This window comes from Oncorhynchus gorbuscha, linkage group LG20, assembly GCF_021184085.1.
Source record: "Oncorhynchus gorbuscha isolate QuinsamMale2020 ecotype Even-year linkage group LG20, OgorEven_v1.0, whole genome shotgun sequence".
In the NCBI taxonomy this organism is placed as follows: domain Eukaryota; kingdom Metazoa; phylum Chordata; class Actinopteri; order Salmoniformes; family Salmonidae; genus Oncorhynchus; species Oncorhynchus gorbuscha.
Window position 1 is genome coordinate 38,148,736 of NC_060192.1, and position 18,755 is coordinate 38,167,490.

The 18,755-nt window shown below is 39.3% G+C and overlaps 1 long non-coding RNA gene across 1 annotated transcript; it reads left to right on the forward strand.

The window, feature by feature from the left end:
* The first annotated feature begins 1,649 nt into the window (after positions 1 to 1,649).
* On the forward strand, positions 1,650 to 2,417 carry LOC124006756. The gene is made up of 3 exons (XR_006833832.1): positions 1,650 to 1,729; positions 1,818 to 2,077; positions 2,245 to 2,417. It is a non-coding gene; the product is annotated as an uncharacterized LOC124006756 (long non-coding RNA).
* Positions 2,418 to 18,755: the final 16,338 nt, after the last annotated feature.

Genomic DNA, 18,755 nt, shown 5'->3' on the forward strand with positions numbered 1-18,755 from the left:
GAAAGATGCTGAGGGAAAGAAGTGGGAAGGGAAAATGAAAATAGAGTGAAGTGGGGAGAGAAAAAAAGAGCTGAAAGAGGTGATAAATGTCAGGGAGTTTCAAAAAAATAATCTGTGGGTGTAGATTAAGAGATCAGGAGGACTTGAAGCAGTAAACGTGTGGTGACAGATAGCACACTGAGGCTACGCCCTGTTCCCTACATGGTGCACTACTACCTAGGGTCCCTGGTCAAAAGTGGTGCACTGGTAGAGTAAATAGGACGCGCTCTCTCTCTCTCTCTCTCTCTCTCTCTCTCTCTCTCTCTCTCTCTCTCTCTCTCTCTCTCTCTCTCTCTCTCTCTCTCTCTCTCTCTCTCTCTCTCTCTCTCTCTCTCTCTCTCTCTCTCTCTCTCTCTCTCTCTCTCTCTCTCTCTCTCTCTCTCTCTCTCTCTCTCTCTCTCTCTCTCTCTCTCTCTCTCTCTCTCTCTCTCTCTCTCTCTCTCTCTCTCTCTCTCTCTGTGAGTGTGTTTTGTTTATCTCACCATTCTCTGTAAACTCTAGAGGCTGTAGTGCGTAAATATCCCAGGAGGGCAGCTGTTTCTGAGATGCTGGAACCATCATATGTGACACAAACAATCAGACCACGGTCAAAGATGCTTAGATTACGCATCTTGCCACTTCTAATTTTGGTCGAACAACAACTAAAGCTCTCTACTCTATATACTCTATATATTGAGTTGCAGGCAGCCACATGATTCGCTTTTTGAAGGAGTCGGCTATTTGCGTTATTAACAAGCAGGTGTACCTCATAAAGTGGCTGGTGAGTGTATGTATGCAGACCCTTCTAATTGCTTTTCCAATACTGCCAGCTCGTTACTGATGATTGATTTCACATTGAGGTAGGAGTATATAGTGACCTGAGTGGTATCGACCTACAACAACATAGCGATAACATGGAGCCGGCAGATGATCCAGGTCACAATAGAGGTCAAGCAGTGCTCTCATCGGTAAGTCTTCAGCACTAAACATTAGGCTACTCTCATCGGTAAGTCTTCAGCACTAAACATTAGGCTACTCTCATCGGTAAGTTTTCAGCAATGCGCTAAACATTAGGATGAGATCGGTAAGTCTTCAGCCGGCACTAAACATTAGGCTACTCTCATCTGTAAGTCTTCAGCACTAAACATTAGGCTACTCTCATCGGTAAGTCTTCAGCACTAAACATTAGGCTACTCTCATCGGTAAGTCTTCAGCCTGCGCTAAACATTAGGCTACTCTCATTGGTTAGTCTTCAGCCTGCGCTAAACATTAGGCTACTCTCATTGGTAAGTCTTCAGCCGGCACTAAACATTAGACTACTCTCATCGGTAAGTCTTCAGCATGCACTAAACATTAGGCTACTCTCAATTCTCAAATGACTGCGTGCCAATGTGTACCACAGAGTAGGTGATGCGACTAATTGTTTTCTTACTGTAATTTTCCCTGCAGAATTGAGACCAGGCCAAATAGGGCACAGGCAAAAGTCTGACTGACCAACAAGAGCGGGCTGTGGTCAATTTGGTTCGGGACAGAAATGATATCCGCCTTCGGCAGCACATCTTGGACAATAACGACATGTCCAACCATGTGGAAGCCATACGTTTGCAGACTATTGCATGCATGCATGCAGGTGTCTCTCAAACAGCTATACCCTGTGGGCCTTTTGAAAGAAATGCAGACAGAGTGAAGCAACTGACGACTGACTGTTCAGGTATGTTCGGTTTCAAGATTACTTTTTATGAAAAATTCCCCCAATAATTCTACATCATTGTAATTCTCTTTCCAAAATGTCTTTTTAGAAGGTGATGGAGCTGGATACTGATGAAAACCATCACACGTTCCTCTTTTTTAGGATGAGGTAGGGTTCAACCTGGCCAAGACAAGGATGAGAGGTCTGAATTTCATTGGCCAGCGGGCAACCATCCAAGTACCTGGACAACGTGGGGCCAACGTCGCCATGTGTGCAGCTATATCGGAAGATGCTGTGGTTGGACGCAGCCCTCGTATTGGATCATATAATGCATCTCTCCTTGTAACCTTCCTTGATGAGCTAAATCAGGTCAGTAGAGCTGATGGCGTGACCTATGTCATGTGGGATAATGTCAGGTTCCACCATGCTCAAATGGTGCAAGCATAGTTTCAGGCCCAGCCACAATTTACCACCCTGTACTTACCCTCATACACTCCTTTCCTTAACCTGATTGAGGAATTTTTCTCCACATGAAGGTGGAGAAGGTATACGATAGGCGCCCTCACGAACAAGCCTGGCTTTGCCACGCCCGAAGATTCTTCCCAAGATGTTTGGCTAATGAAAACATCCATTGTGATGTGGATGAGAACCTGTGGCCAAATCCACAAGACAGGGTTTTTTATTTATTTATTTTATTTTACCTTTATTTAACTAGGCAAGTCAGTTAAGAATAAATTCTTATTTTCAATGACGGCCTAGGAACAGTGGGGTTAACTGCCTGTTCAAGGGCAGAACGACAGATTTTGTACCTTGTCAGCTCGGGGATTTGAACTTGCAACCTTTCAGTTACTAGTCCACCCTGCCGGGTTGAGAGAAATCTAGAAGTTCAGTAATCAATCCTTTGTTTTTCTTTTTAAAGTAAGTCATGTGAGGAAACACTGCAGTTCATGTTTTTCTTTTTTGAAGAAAATTATTTTTGCTTCGATTCAAAGAATCCTCTTGTGATTTTTTTAAATTGAATTTCATCGATAAATTTCAGATTTTGTTAAATGATTCCACTGTATCTGTGTATTCTCTCTTCTAATCCTTGTACTGTGATGTATTTACGTGTAGTAGCATCATGAAACAACACAGTGAAACTTATCAGTATCTTGTATTTGGGTGATCTAAATGAATGTTCCTATGGTATTTCATGATAAATGAGTTATTTGAACCAGTGATTCTGCAAGTGCAAGGTTTCTTTAAAGATATGAATACACAATGCGATGTTTTGAACATTGGACAGCCTGTGTTACAAATGATAACCGTTTTTTGAGTTTAGTGTCTAGAATTTTGAAAGGTTCTGAAATTAGTGTCAGTGATTGAAATAAACTATAAGAAAGTGATCAGTGGATGACTCGGCATTACTCTTCCTTTCATTGATCAGCATTACTCTTCCTTTCATTGATCAGCATTACTCTTCCTTTCATTGATCAGCATTACTCTTCCTTTCATTGATCAGCATTACTCTCTCTCTCTCATTGATCAGCATTACTCTCTCTCTCTCTCATTGATCAGCATTACTCTCTCTCTCTCTCATTGATCAGCATTACTCTCTCTCTCTCTCATTGATCAGCATTACTCTCTCTCTCTCTCATTGATCAGCATTACTCTCTCTCTCTCTCATTGATCAGCATTACTCTCTCTCTCTCTCATTGATCAGCATTACTCTCTCTCTCTCTCATTGATCAGCATTACTCTCTCTCGCTCTCATTGATCAGCATTACTCTCTCGCTCTCATTGATCAGCATTACTCTCTCGCTCTCATTGATCAGCATTACTCTCTCGCTCTCATTGATCAGCATTACTCTCTCTCTCATTGATCAGCATTACTCTCTCTCTCTCATTGATCAGCATTACTCTCTCTCATTGATCAGCATTACTCTCTCTCTCTCATTGATCAGCATTACTCTCTCTCTCATTGATCAGCATTACTCTCTCTCTCTCATTGATCAGCATTACTCTCTCTCTCTCATTGATCAGCATTACTCTCTCTCTCTCATTGATCAGCATTACTCTCTCTCTCTCATTGATCAGCATTACTCTCTCTCTCTCATTGATCAGCATTACTCTCTCTCTCTCATTGATCAGCATTACTCTCTCTCTCTCATTGATCAGCATTACTCTCTCTCTCTCATTGATCAGCATTACTCTCTCTCTCTCATTGATCAGCATTACTCTCTCTCTCTCATTGATCAGCATTACTCTCTCTCTCATTGATCAGCATTACTCTCTCTCTCTCTCATTGATCAGCATTACTCTCTCTCTCTCATTGATCAGCATTACTCTCTCTCTCTCATTGATCAGCATTACTCTCTCTCTCTCATTGATCAGCATTACTCTCTCTCTCTCATTGATCAGCATTACTCTCTCTCTCTCATTGATCAGCATTACTCTCTCTCTCTCTCATTGATCAGCATTACTCTCTCTCTCTCATTGATCAGCATTACTCTCTCTCTCATTGATCAGCATTGATATTACTCTCTCTCTCATTGATCAGCATTACTCTCTCTCTCATTGATCAGCATTACTCTCTCTCTCTCATTGATCAGCATTACTCTCTCTCTCTCATTGATCAGCATTACTCTCTCTCTCTCATTGATCAGCATTACATTACTCTCTCTCTCTCATTGATCAGCATTACTCTCTCTCTCTCATTGATCAGCATTACTCTCTCTCTCTCTCTCTCTCTCATTGATCAGCATGATATTACTCTCTCTCTCTCATTGATCAGCATTACTCTCTCTCTCTCATTACTCTCTCTCTCTCATTGATCAGCATTACTCTCTCTCTCTCATTGATCAGCATTACTCTCTCTCTCATTGATCAGCATTACTCTCTCTCTCTCTCATTGATCAGCATTACTCTCTCTCTCTCTCATTGATCAGCATTACTCTCTCTCTCATTGATCAGCATTACTCTCTCTCTCATTGATCAGCATTACTCTCTCTCTCTCATTGATCAGCATTACTCTCTCTCTCTCATTGATCAGCATTACTCTCTCTCTCATTGATCAGCATTACTCTCTCTCTCTCATTGATCAGCATTACTCTCTCTCTCTCATTGATCAGCATTACTCTCTCTCTCATTGATCAGCATTACTCTCTCTCTCTCATTGATCAGCATTACTCTCTCTCTCTCATTGATCAGCATTACTCTCTCTCTCTCATTGATCAGCATTACTCTCTCTCTCTCATTGATCAGCATTACTCTCTCTCTCTCATTGATCACATTCTCTCTCTCTCATTGATCAGCATTACTCTCTCTCTCTCATTGATCAGCATTACTCTCTCTCTCTGATTGATCAGCATTACTCTCTCTCTCATTGATCAGCATTACTCTCTCTCCCATTGATCAGCATTACTCTCTCTCTCTCATTGATCAGCATTACTCTCTCTCTCATTGATCAGCATTACTCTCTCTCTCTCATTGATCAGCATTACTCTCTCTCCCATTGATCAGCATTACTCTCTCTCTCTCATTGATCAGCATTACTCTCTCTCTCATTGATCAGCATTACTCTCTCTCTCTCATTGATCAGCATTACTCTCTCTCTCTCATTGATCAGCATTACTCTCTCTCTCATTGATCAGCATTACTCTCTCTCTCCCATTGATCAGCATTAGCAGCCTCCACAACCACATCTCCTACACAAGCCTCTGAGACAGCTGCTCAGTTTTTACAGGGTTATTTCTGGCTGTGTGTGGGTGCCTGTGTGTGTGTCTGTATGCATGCGTGTGTGTGTGTGCCTCAGCTACCTACAATGCAGTGGATTAGGCCCAAAGTGCTAACTTGCAGATCAAACCCAAGTCCGTACCTATCACCTCAAACTCTCCTGGGGGGGGGGGTTGATGTGGTGGAGACGAGGGGTGGATTTGATCTGCAAGTTAACACTTCTCCCTCCCTCACTGCCACCTCAACCCCTCCCCCTTTTCCCTCGCTGCCACCTCGCTGCCACCCCCCCCCTTTACCCTCGCTGCCACCTCAACCCCCCCCTTTACCCTCCCTGCCACCTCAACCCCCCCCTTTACCCTCGCTGCCACCTCAACCCCCCCTTTACCCTCGCTGCCACCTCAACCCCCCCCTTTACCCCCGCTGCCACCTCAACCCCCCCCTTTACCCTCGCTGCCACCTCAACCCCCCCCTTTACACTCGCTGCCACCTCACCCCCCCCTTTTTGTGTAGCTGATGCCTCAACCCCCCCCTTTCACTCGTTGCTACCTCAACCTCCCCCTTTCCCTCGCTGCCACCTCAACCCCCCTTTTCCCTCGCTGCCACCTCAACCCCCCCTTTTCCCTCGCTGCCACCTCAACCTCCCCCTTTTCCCTCGCTGCCACCTCAACCTCCCCCTTTTCCCTCGCTGCCACCTCAACCCCCCCCCTTTACCCTCGCTGCCACCTCAACCCCCCCCCTTTACCCTCGCTGCCACCTCAACCCCCCCCCTTTACACTCGCTGCCACCTCAACCCCCCTTTACACTCGCTGCCACCTCAACCCCCCTTTACACTCGCTGCCACCTCAACCCCCCTTTACCCTCGCTGCCACCTCAACCCCCCCTTCCTTCGCTGCCAACTCAACCCCCTCCCCTCCCCCCCACACACCTTTTCACTCGCTGCCACCTCAAAATCCACCCTTTTCCCTTAGTGGGTTGTTGCTGAAGATGTGAACAATAAGCTCTTATTGTAGTGATAAAGTGGTTCATCATTGACATTTCTGTCAAATCAGGATATTTCTGTCAAATCAGGATATTTCTGTCAAATCAGGATATTTACTCTCAAATCAAGATATTACTGGAGGTTACAGGAAGTTACTGTCATGGAATATTTTGTGGACACGGCTCAAGGACGAACAGAGACCAGAAATCCACCCTGACATTTCTAACTCTTCTCCCCCCCCTCTCCACCGTTATTAGCCAGATTATTATTCAAACTGTCTGGCATTTCCCCAAAGTGCCATATGGACCGTCTGCAGCTGATGCAGCTTGATAAAATATGCATATTTTTGGTGGGCTTAGGCTGATTATAAACCATATGGTCTTGTCTAAAATCTCTGCTTGTCAAATACATATATGTCACGTTCTGACCATCGTTCGTATGTGTTTTCCTTGTTTTAGTGTTGGTCAGGACGTGAGCTGGGTGGTTATTCTATGTTGTGTGTCTGTGTCAAGCCTTGGTCTTAGTATTTTGTGTTTTCTTTAATTATTTTGGTCAGGCCAGGGTGTGGCATGGGTTTATGTTGTTGTATTTCGTATTGGGGTTTTGTAGTATTTGGGATCGCGGCTGAGTAGGGGTGTTGTATGGGCTTTGCTGCCTGAGGCGGTTCTCAATCAGAGTCAGGTGATTCTCGTTGTCTCTGATTGGGAACCGTATTTAGGTAGCCTGGTTTCGCTTCGTATTTCGTGGGTGATTGTTCCTGTCTCTGTGTAGTTTCACCAGATAGACTGTATTAGGTTTCACGTTCCGTTTTGTTGTTTTGTATTTTGTAATAGTTATTTCATGTGTCGCTTTTTTTCATTAAAGATCATGAGTAACCACCACGCTGCATTTCGGTCCGACTCTCTTTTGACAAACGAAGAACGCCGTTACAGTCTGGTTTGTCTATTTCTATGTTTGGCCTGATATGGTTCTCAATCAGAGGCAGGTGTTAGTCATTGTCTCTGATTGGGAACCATATTTAGGTAGCCTGTTTTGTGTTGGGTTCTGTGGGTGATTGTTCCTGTGTTTGTGGCACCAGATAGGACTGGTTCAGGTTTTTCACCTTTCTTGTTTTGTAGATTGTTCTATTTTCATCTTTATTAAAGATGGACAAAACTAACCACGCTGCATTTTGGTCCGTCTCTCTATCCCCAGAAGAAAACCTTTACAGTATACAAGTTACGGCTAATTAAAGTCAGTGGTATGATGGTCTGAAAGGTCAGGACAGTAGGGACGGTGAGAGAGTAAGATGGATATTTTATCCCTTAAAAATAAAACCATGTGAATCACTAAGACTTTACAATAAAGCCAAGAGGCAAAAGTCTACCTTTTGCCAAGAGGCAAAACTCTACCTTTTTTTCGGAAATAAACGAATCCTATGCAGATATACTTTACTGTAATGAATCTTAATATTACATGAGATATTAGACGGGGCAGGTCCTGCTGATTCTAACCTGCTCAGCAGCTGGATACCATCTGTTATCCTGACTGCAGTGTTTTAAACAGTGTTTTAATTATCAGTGTTTAAATCAGTGTTTCATTAATCAGTATTTTATTAATCAGTGTTTTATTAATCAGTGTTTCATTAATCAGTATTTTATTAATCAGTGTTTTATTAATCAGTGTTTTATTAATCAGTGTTTTATTAATCAGTGTTTAAATCATCAGTGTTTAAATCAGTGTTTCATTAATCAGTGTTTCATTAATCAGTGTTTTAAACAGTGTTTTAATTATCAGTGTTTAAATCAGTGTTTCATTAATCAGTATTTTATTAATCAGTGTTTTATTAATCAGTGTTTCATTAATCAGTATTTTATTAATCAGTGTTTTATTAATCAGTGTTTTATTAATCAGTGTTTAAATCATCAGTGTTTAAATCAGTGTTTCATTAATCAGTGTTTTATTAATCAGTGTTTAAATCATCAGTGTTTAAATCAGTGTTTAATTAATCAGTGTTTCATTAATCAGTGTTTTAATCAGTGTTTTAATCAGTGTTTTAATCAGTGTTTAAATCAGTGTTTCATTAATCAGTGTTTCATTAATCAGTGTTTTATTAATCAGTGTTTTATTAATCAGTGTTTTAATCAGTGTTTTAATCAGTGTTTTAATCAGTGTTTTAATCAGTGTTTTAATCAGTGTTTTATTAATCAGTGTTTTAATCAATCAGTGTTTAAATCAGTGTTTCATTAATCAGTATTTTATTAATCAGTATTTTATTAATCAGTGTTTTATTAATCAGTGTTTAAATCATCAGTGTTTAAATCAGTGTTTAATTAATCAGTGTTTCATTAATCAGTGTTTTATTAATCAGTGTTTCATTAATCAGTGTTTTATTAATCAGTGTTTTATTAATCAGTGTTTTATTAATCAGTGTTTTATTAATCAGTGTTTTAATCAGTGTTTTATTAATCAGTGTTTTATTAATCAGTGTTTTATTAATCAGTGTTTCATTAATCAGTGTTTCATTAATCAGTGTTTCATTAATCAGTGTTTTATTAATCAGTGTTTTATTAATCAGTGTTTTATTAATCAGTGTTTTATTAATCAGTGTTTCATTAATCAGTGTTTTATTAATCAGTGTTTTATTAATCAGTGTTTTATTAATCAGTGTTTTAATCAGTGTTTTAATCAGTGTTTTAATCAGTGTTTTAATCAGTGTTTTATTAATCAGTGTTTTAATCAATCAGTGTTTAAATCAGTGTTTCATTAATCAGTATTTTATTAATCAGTATTTTATTAATCAGTGTTTTATTAATCAGTGTTTAAATCATCAGTGTTTAAATCAGTGTTTAATTAATCAGTGTTTCATTAATCAGTGTTTTATTAATCAGTGTTTCATTAATCAGTGTTTTATTAATCAGTGTTTTATTAATCAGTGTTTTATTAATCAGTGTTTTATTAATCAGTGTTTTATTAATCAGTGTTTTAATCAATCAGTGTTTTAATCAGTGTTTTATTAATCAGTGTTTTATTAATCAGTGTTTTATTAATCAGTGTTTTATTAATCAGTGTTTTATTAATCAGTGTTTTAATCGGTGTTTTAATCAGTGTTTTATTAATCAGTGTTTTATTAATCAGTGTTTTATTAATCAGTGTTTTATTAATCAGTGTTTTATTAATCAGTGTTTTAATCAGTGTTTTAATCAGTGTTTTAATCAGTGTTTTAATCAGTGTTTTAATCAGTGTTTTATTAATCAGTGTTTTATTAATCAGTGTTTTAATCAGTGTTTTAATCAGTGTTTTAATCAGTGTTTTAATCAGTGTTTTATTAATCAGTGTTTTATTAATCAGTGTTTTAATCAGTGTTTTAATCAGTGTTTTAATCAGTGTTTTAATCAGTGTTTTAATCAGTGTTTTAATCAGTGTTTTATTAATCAGTGTTTTATTAATCAGTGTTTTATTGGACAGTGTTTTATTAGTCAGTGTTTTATTAGTCAGTGTTTTATTAATCAGTGTTTTATTATTCAGTGTTTTATTAGTCAGTATTTTATTAGTCAGTGTTTTAATCAGTAAAGTACTTGGTTATTATTTACAGTTACTCAAGTATTAACCATAGACATATGTTTACATACACAGCATTCACCATCTGTATCAAATTGTGAGTTACATCTGTCAAAACATGCAACTGTTGATTATCCGAAGAAGACAAGCACTGGTATCATCTGGGGTTGGTTGTTGCAGGTGCTCCCGAGTGGTGCAGCAGTCTAAGAAGATCCGTTCGGGAAGGGCAGTTAAAGAAGTACAGTTCTAGAATAGCGGCTACAGAAGATCCGTTCTAGAAGGACAGTTACAGAAGAACAGACACAGAACAACAGTTCTATATGAACAGTTCCAGAAAAACAGTTCTATATGAACAGTTCCAGAAAAACAGTTATAGAAAAAAGGTTCCAGAAAAACAGTTCTAGAAAAACGGTTCCAGAAAAACAGTTCTAAAAGAACAGTTCCTGAAGAACAGTGCTAGAAAGGTGGGAACAGAAAATCAGTTCTAGAAGTGTGGTTACAGAAGTACAGATCTAGAAGAACAGTTCAGGCAGAACAGTTCTAGAAAAACTGTTACTAAAGAAAAGGTCTAGAAGAACAGTCACAGAAGAACAGTTCTAGTAGAAGAACAGTTACAGAAGTAAAGTCACAGAAACACAGTTATAGAAAAACATTTCTGAAAGAACAGTTCCTGAGGAACAGTTCTAGAAGAACAGTTCCTGAGGAACAGTTCTAGAGTAGCGGGTACTGAAGATCCATTCTAGAAGGGCATTTACAGAAGAACCGTTCTAGAAAAACAGTTATGAAAGAACAGTCACGGAAGAACAGTTACTGAAGAACAGTTACTGAAGAACAGTTACTGAAGAACAGTTCTAGCAGAAGAGTTACTGAAAATCAGCTCTAGAAGTGGAGTTACAGAACAATATTCTAGAACAACAGTTACAGAAGAACAGCTATAGAAAAACAGTTACTTAAGAACAGTTACTGAATAACGGTTCTAGAATAACAGTTCTAGAAGATAAGTCACTGAAGAACAGTTCTAGCAGAACAGTCACTGATGAACAGTTACTGAAGAACAGTTACTGAAGAACAGTTCCAGAAGAACAGTTCTAGGAAAACAGATCCAGGAAAACAGTTCTAAGAAAATAGTTCTAGAAAAACAGTTCCTGAAGAACAGTTCTAGATTAACAGTTCTAAAGTAGCGGGTACATAAGATCTGTTCTAGAAGGGCAGTTACAGAAGTACAGTTACCGAAGAACAGTTCTAGCAGAACAGCTCTCGCAGAACAGTTACTGAAAATCAGCTCTAAAAGTGCAGTTACAGAAGAACATTCCAGAGCAACAGTTACAGAAGAACATTCTAGAACAACAGTTACAGAAGAACAGTTACAGAGGAAAAGTTCTAGAAGAGCAGTTCTAGAAGGAGAGTTAGAGAAGAAGGGTTACAGAAGAAGAGTTTCATAACAACAGTTACAGAATAACAGTTCTAGCAGAACAGTTCTAGAAGAAAATATCTAAAATTACAGTTCTAAACATACAGATACTGAAGAACAGTTACTGAAGAACAGTTCTACAAGTAGAGTTCCTGAAAAACAATTATAGAAAAACAGTTACAGAAGAACAGTCACAGAAGAACAGTTCTATAAGAACAGTTTGAGAAAAATATTATAGAAAAACAGTTATAAACTTCAGATAAAAAAGAACAGATCTAAAAATACAGTTCTAAAAGAACAGTTACTGAAGACCAGTTACAGAAGAACAGTTATAGAACAACAGTTATAGAAAAACAGTTCTAGAATAGTGGTTACAGAATAACAGGTCTAGTAGAACAGCCACAGAAGAACAGTTCTAGAAGAACCGTTCCAGAAAAACAGTTACAGATGAACAGTTACAGAAGAACAGTCGTAGAAAAACAGTTCTAGAAAAACAGTTCTAGATAAGCAGTTCTAGAAAACAGTTATAAGGGAACCGTTCCAGAAGAACAGTTCCAGAAGAACAGTCCTAGAAAAACAGTCCTAGAAAAACAGTTCTAGATAAACAGTTCCAGAAAAACAGTTAAAAAGGAACAGTTCCAGAAGAACAGTTACAGAACAACAGTCATAGAAAAACAGTTATAGAAAAACAGTTCTAGATAAACAGTTGTAGAAAGACAGTGATAAAGGAACAGTTCCAGAAGAACAGTTTTTAGAAGAGGAGTTCCCAAACATTATTTTTAGAAGAACAGTTCTAGGAAATTAGTTCTAGATAAACAGTTCTAAAGGAACAGTTCTAAAGGAACAGTCCCTGAATAACAGTTACAGAAGAACATTTACAGACGAACAGTTCTAGAAAACAGTTTTAAAAGAACAGTTCTAGATGAACAGTTCTGGAATAGTAGTTACAGAATAGCAGGTCTAGAAGAACAGCTACAGAAGAACAGTTACAGAAAAACATTTCTAGAAGAGCAGTTGCAGATAAACAGTTACAAACATTTACAGAAAAACATTTATAGTAGAACAGTCACAGAATAACAGTTACAGAAGAACCTTTATAGAAGAACATTTCTAAAAGAACAGGCACAGAAGAACAGTTACAGAAGAACAGTTACAGAAGAACAGTTACAGAAGAACATTTCTAGAAGAACAGGCACAGAAAAACAGTTACAGAAGAACATTTCTAGAAGAACAGTCACAGAAGAACATTTCTAGTAGAACAGACACATAAGAACAGTTACAGAAGAACATTTCTAGAAGAACAGCCACAGAAGAACATTTCTAGAAGAACAGTCACAGAAGAACAGTCACAGAAGAACAGTCACAGAATAACAGTTCTAGAAGAACAGCCACAGAAGAACAGTTACAGAAGAACATTTCGAGAAGAACAGTCACAGAAGAACAGTCACGGAAGAGCAGTTCTAGAAGAACAGTCACAGAAGAACAGTCACAGAAGAACAGTCACAGAATAACAGTTCTAGAAGAACAGCCGCAGAAGAACAGTTACAGAAGAACATTTCTAGAAGAACAGTCACAGAAGAACAGTCACAGCAGAGCAGTTCTAGAAGAACAGTCACAGAAGAACAGTCACAGAAGAACAGTCACAGAATGTCAGTCACAGAAGAACCATTCCAGAAGAACAGTTCCAGAAGAACAGTTATAGAAAAACAGTTCTAGATAAACAGTTCTAGAAAGACAGTTATAAAGGAACAGTTCCAAAAGACCAGTTACAGAACAACAGTCATAGAAAAACAGTTATAGAAAAACAGTTCTAGATAAACAGTTCTAGAAAGACAGTTATAAAGGAACAGTTCCAGAAGCACAGTTTTTAGAAGAGGAGTTCCCAAACATTATTTTTAGAAGAACAGTTCTAGGAAATTAGTTCTAGATAAACAGTTCTAAAGGAACAGTTCTAAAGGAACAGTCCCTGAATAACAGTTACAGAAGAACATTTACAGAAGAACAGTTCTAGAAAACAGTTTTAAAAGAACAGTTCTAGATGACCAGTTCTGGAATAGTGGTTACAGAATAGCAGGTCTAGAAGAACAGCTACAGAAGATCAGTTACAGAAAAACATTTCTAGAAGAGCAGTTGCAGAATAACAGTTACAGAAGAACATTTACAGAAGAACATTTATAGTAGAACAGTCACAGAATAACAGTTACAGAAGAACATTTACAGAAGAACATTTATAGTAGAACAGTCACAGAATAACAGTTACAGAAGAACATTTACAGAAAAACATTTATAGTAGAACAGTCACAGAATAACAGTTACAGAAGAACATTTACAGAAGAACATTTCTAGAAGAACAGGCACAGAAGAACAGTTACAGAAGAACATTTCTAGAAGAACAGGCACAGAAGAACAGTCACAGAAGAACAATTCTAGGAGAACAGGAACAGAAGAACGGTTACAGAAGAACATTTCTAGAAGAACAGCCACAGAAGAACATTTCTAGAAGAACAGTCACAGAAGAGCAGTCACAGAATAACAGTTACAGAAGAACATTCACAGAAGAACAGTCACAGAAGAACAGTCACAGAATAACAGTTCTAGAAGAACAGCCACAGAAGAACAGTTACAGAATAACAGTCACAGAAGAACAGTCACAGAAGAGCAGTTCTAGAAGAACAGTCACAGAATAACAGTCACAGAATAACAGTCACAGAAGAACAGTTATAGAAGAACAGTCACAGAAGAACAGTTATAGAATAACAGTTATAGAGGTGATGCATATTTCTGTAAATGTTGCTACTGACTAACCGACCCTCGTTAACTAGTTAACAAACGGTTACATTTTAAGTGACCCAGAAAATACTACGCGTGCCTACAAGAATCGAACAATTTTTTCATTTAAAAGATGTCCGTTCCCGAGTGACGCAGCCGTCTAAGGCACTGCATCTCAGTGCAAGAGGTACAGTAACCTAGTTCAAATCGAGGCTGTATCACACCTGGCTGTGATTGGGAGTCCCATAGGGGTGGCGCACAATTGGCCCAGCATCATCTGAGTTTGGCTGGAGTAGGCTGTCATTGTAAATAATAATTTGTTCTTAAACTGACTTGCCAATTTTTAAAAAATTAAAAAGGTGTGTGGGAATAATTTTATGACATCGCAGAATTAAATATCCTCAACTATCTGAGACAGAAAAGAGAACATGTTAACCCGTTCCCAGTTGGGAACGTTTCTACATAAATTGCCTAATATGTAATTATCAAAAATATTTAACTTCAATTAAATCAGAAATGCAGCACACCAAAGGAAAGCTAAACCTCTTGCTAATCCAGTCACCATGTCAGATTTTTTTTTAAATCCAGCCAATCTGCTTATTGATCAGTAGACAACACATTGGGTAAGTTACAGCAAAGTACATTTTTCACAAAAGTCAAAAATTGCACTAAAATTCATCAATTACCTTTGAATATCTTCTTCTTTTGGCAACAGTAAAGGTCACCATGAAACAATAAAGGGTTGTTTTGTTCATATAATCCATTTCTATAGCCTAACCGAAACATTTTGGAAATCTTCATTTTTTTCTTCAATTTTCCAAAATATATGTTTCCTGGTATGTGTGAATATTTTTTTTTAATTTTGTATATAGTTATTTTCAGCAATGTACCCATGTACCAATTCGGCCACTTGGGTACATTTGGGAAACTTGTGAGGGACACCTGGGTGACTACATACCCAATGGCATGTACCTCACTCATTCCTAGAGGCATCTGTCTGAAACTTTGGGGAAATACTGTTGCCTGGTTATTCTCTCATGTAAAAGTATCCAGAGTATCATAACTGAATATGTTGATGTTCTAGTTGATTTTAAAGATGCTACAACAATAAAATAACTGAAAAAAGTCTGTTTATTTCCTTGTATTTTCTTCTACCAGATCTATTGTGTTATATTCTCCTACATTCAATTCACATTTACACAAACTTCAGAGTGTTTTTAATCAAATGGTAACAAGAATATGCATATCCTTGCTTCTGGGCCTGAGCTACAGGCTGTTAGAATAGGGTATGTCTTCAGGCGGAAATTGCACAAAGTGGGGGGGTATCCTTAAGAATCTGGCTTGTGGACTCCCTAATAAAGGGTACATTATATCACCTCTTCTATGACATCTAAGGAGTGGTTGAGATTTTATTAACAACCTGCTTCTGTATGTAATAAATCACTAGGATGACTTGTCCATGACCACACACACACACACACATACACACACACGCACACACACACACACACACACACACACACACACACACACACACACACACACACACACACACACACACACACACACACACACACACACACACACACGCACACACGCACACACACACACACACACGCACGCACGCAGACACACACACACACACACACACACACACACACACACACACACACACACACACACACACACACACACACACACAAACACATACGCATGCACACACACACGCACGCACGCACACACACACTCACACACACACTCACAGACACAAACACAGACACACACACACACACACACACACACACACACACACACACACACACACACACACACACACACACACACACACACACACACACACACACACACACACACACACACACACACACACACACACACACACACACACACACACACACACAGACACACACAGTCACAGATACAAACACAGACACAAACACACACACAGACAGACACACACACATAGACACACACACAAACACACTCACACAAGAACACAAAACATTAGCCCACTCATTTAAGATTACCTCTTGACAACCTTCTCAAAACTGAAGTGACATTTACTTCTAAAAGGCATTGAGAGCTTCTGTTACTCTCCTCACCTAATCATCATAATCGACTATTCTGCCACACGCCTTTCCAGTCCAGATACTCTAAAGACTCCATCAAACAGACTCCATCAAACAGACTCCAAGCTTCCTTCTTTTCACTCTGTCATTTAGGTTTAGTTTAGGGGAGTAACAATGTTGTTGATCCATCCTCAGTTTTCTCCTTTCACAGCCATTGTTAAGCAAATTTTTAGGGGTTGAGCAAATAAAGGGGTTGAATAATTACTGACTCAAGGCATTTCAGATTTGTATTTTTATTAATTTGTAAAGATTTCTAAAAAATATAATTCAATTTTGACATTATGCGGTATTGTGTTTAAATCTACATTTCATCCATTTAAATTCAGACCGTAAGACAAGCAAATGTGGAAAACACAAGTGGTGTGAATACATGATGAATACATTATGCATACATTGTGAATACATTGTGAATACATTATGAATACATTGTGAATACATTATGCATACATTGTGAATACATTGTGAATACATTATGAATACATTATGCATACATTGTGAATACATTATGAACACATTATGCATACATTATGAATATATTATGAACACATTATGCATACATTATGAATATATTGTGAATACATTATGAATACATTGTGAATACATTATGAATACATTATGAACACATTATGCATACATTATGAATATATTATGAATACATTAGGAAGGCACTTTTGTGGCCTGTCCTGCTAAATAATCTGGCATGCCTCACTTCTTTGCAATTGCATTTAAACTTATAGGATACTTTATATGTTCTTACGGCACAAACCTGTTAAAGAAATGTCCCGTAATTTAATAGCATTTTACCGCCCACTATCCTGAGTTACGGTGAAAATAAACAACTTTTAAATGCAACTTTTATTTTATTTCTAAAGCTGAACTATATTTTGTCAGTAAAATATTCAACAACGAACTGTATTCAGGAAGTACACAAACTTTCTTTATGGCCTTCCTGTGACATCGGGTGGTGTAGGTGTCATGGAGGGCAGGTAGTTTGCCCCCGGTGATGCGTTGTGCAGACCTCACTACCCTCTGGAGAGCCTTACGGTTGAGGGAGGTGCAGTTCAGCCCGACAGGATGCTCTCGATGGGTGCATCTGTAAAAGTTTGTCAGGTTTTGGGTGACTAGCCTAATTTCTTCCTGTGACATCGGGTGGTGTAGGTGTCATGGAGGGCAGGTAGTTTGCCCCCGGTGATGCGTTGTGCAGACCTCACTACCCTCTGGAGAGCCTTACGGTTGAGGGAGGTGCAGTTCAGCCCGACAGGATGCTCTCGATGGGTGCATCTGTAAAAGTTTGTCAGGTTTTGGGTGACTAGCCTAATTTCTTCCTGTGACATCGGGTGGTGTAGGTGTCATGGAGGGCAGGTAGTTTGCCCCCGGTGATGCGTTGTGCAGACCTCACTACCCTCTGGAGAGCCTTACGGTTGAGAGAGGTGCAGTTCAGCCCGACAGGATGCTCTCGATTGTGCATCTGTAAAAGTTTGTCAGGTTTTGGGTGACTAGCCTAATTTCTTCAGCCTCCCGAGGTTGAAGAGGCACTGTTGCGCCTTCTTCACCCCACTGTCTGTGTGGGTGGACCATTTCAGTTTGTCTATGATGTGTACGCCCAGGAACTTCAAACTTTCCACCATCTCCACTGCTGTCCCTTCGATATGGATAGGGGGGGTGCTCCCTCTGCTGTTTCCTGAAGATCACAATCATTTCCTTTGTGTTGTTTATATTGAGTGAGAGGTTGTTTTCCTGACACCACATTCCGAGTGCCCTCACCTCCTCCCTATAGGCTGTCTGGTCGTTGTTGGTGATCAAGCCCACTACTGTTGTGTCATCTGCAAACTTGATGATTGTGTTGGAGGCGTGGCCACGCAGTCGTGGGTGAACAGGGAGTACAGGAGGGGGATGAGCATGCACCCTTGTGGGGCCCCAGTGTTGATGGTCAGCGAAGTGGAGATGTTGTTGCCTACCCTCACCACCTGGAAGCGGCCCATCAGAAAGTCCAGGACCCAGTTGCACAGGGCGGGGTTGAGACCCAGGGCCTCCATCTTGATGATGAGCTTGGAGGGTATTATGGTGATGAATTCTGAGCTGTAGTCAATGAACAGCATTCTTACATAGGTATTCCTTTTGTCCAGATGGGATAGGGCAGTGTGTAGTGTGATGGGGATTGCGTAATCTGTGAACCTGTTGGGGCGGTATGCAAATTGAAGTGGGTCTAGGGTGACAGGTGAGGTGGTGGTGATATGATCCTTGACTAGCCTATCAAAGCACTTCATGATGACAGAAGTGAATGCTACGGGGCGATAGTCATTTAGTTATTTTTTCTTTGCCTTCTTGGGTACAGGAAGAATGGTAGCCATCTTGAAGCATGTGGGTACAAGAGACTGGGATAGGGAGGGATTAAATATGTCTGTAAACACACCAGCCTAGCTGTGTCTGCACATGCTCTTGAATGAGTAGGCGTGTCCTAATTTTGACAGGTAGTGTATAGTT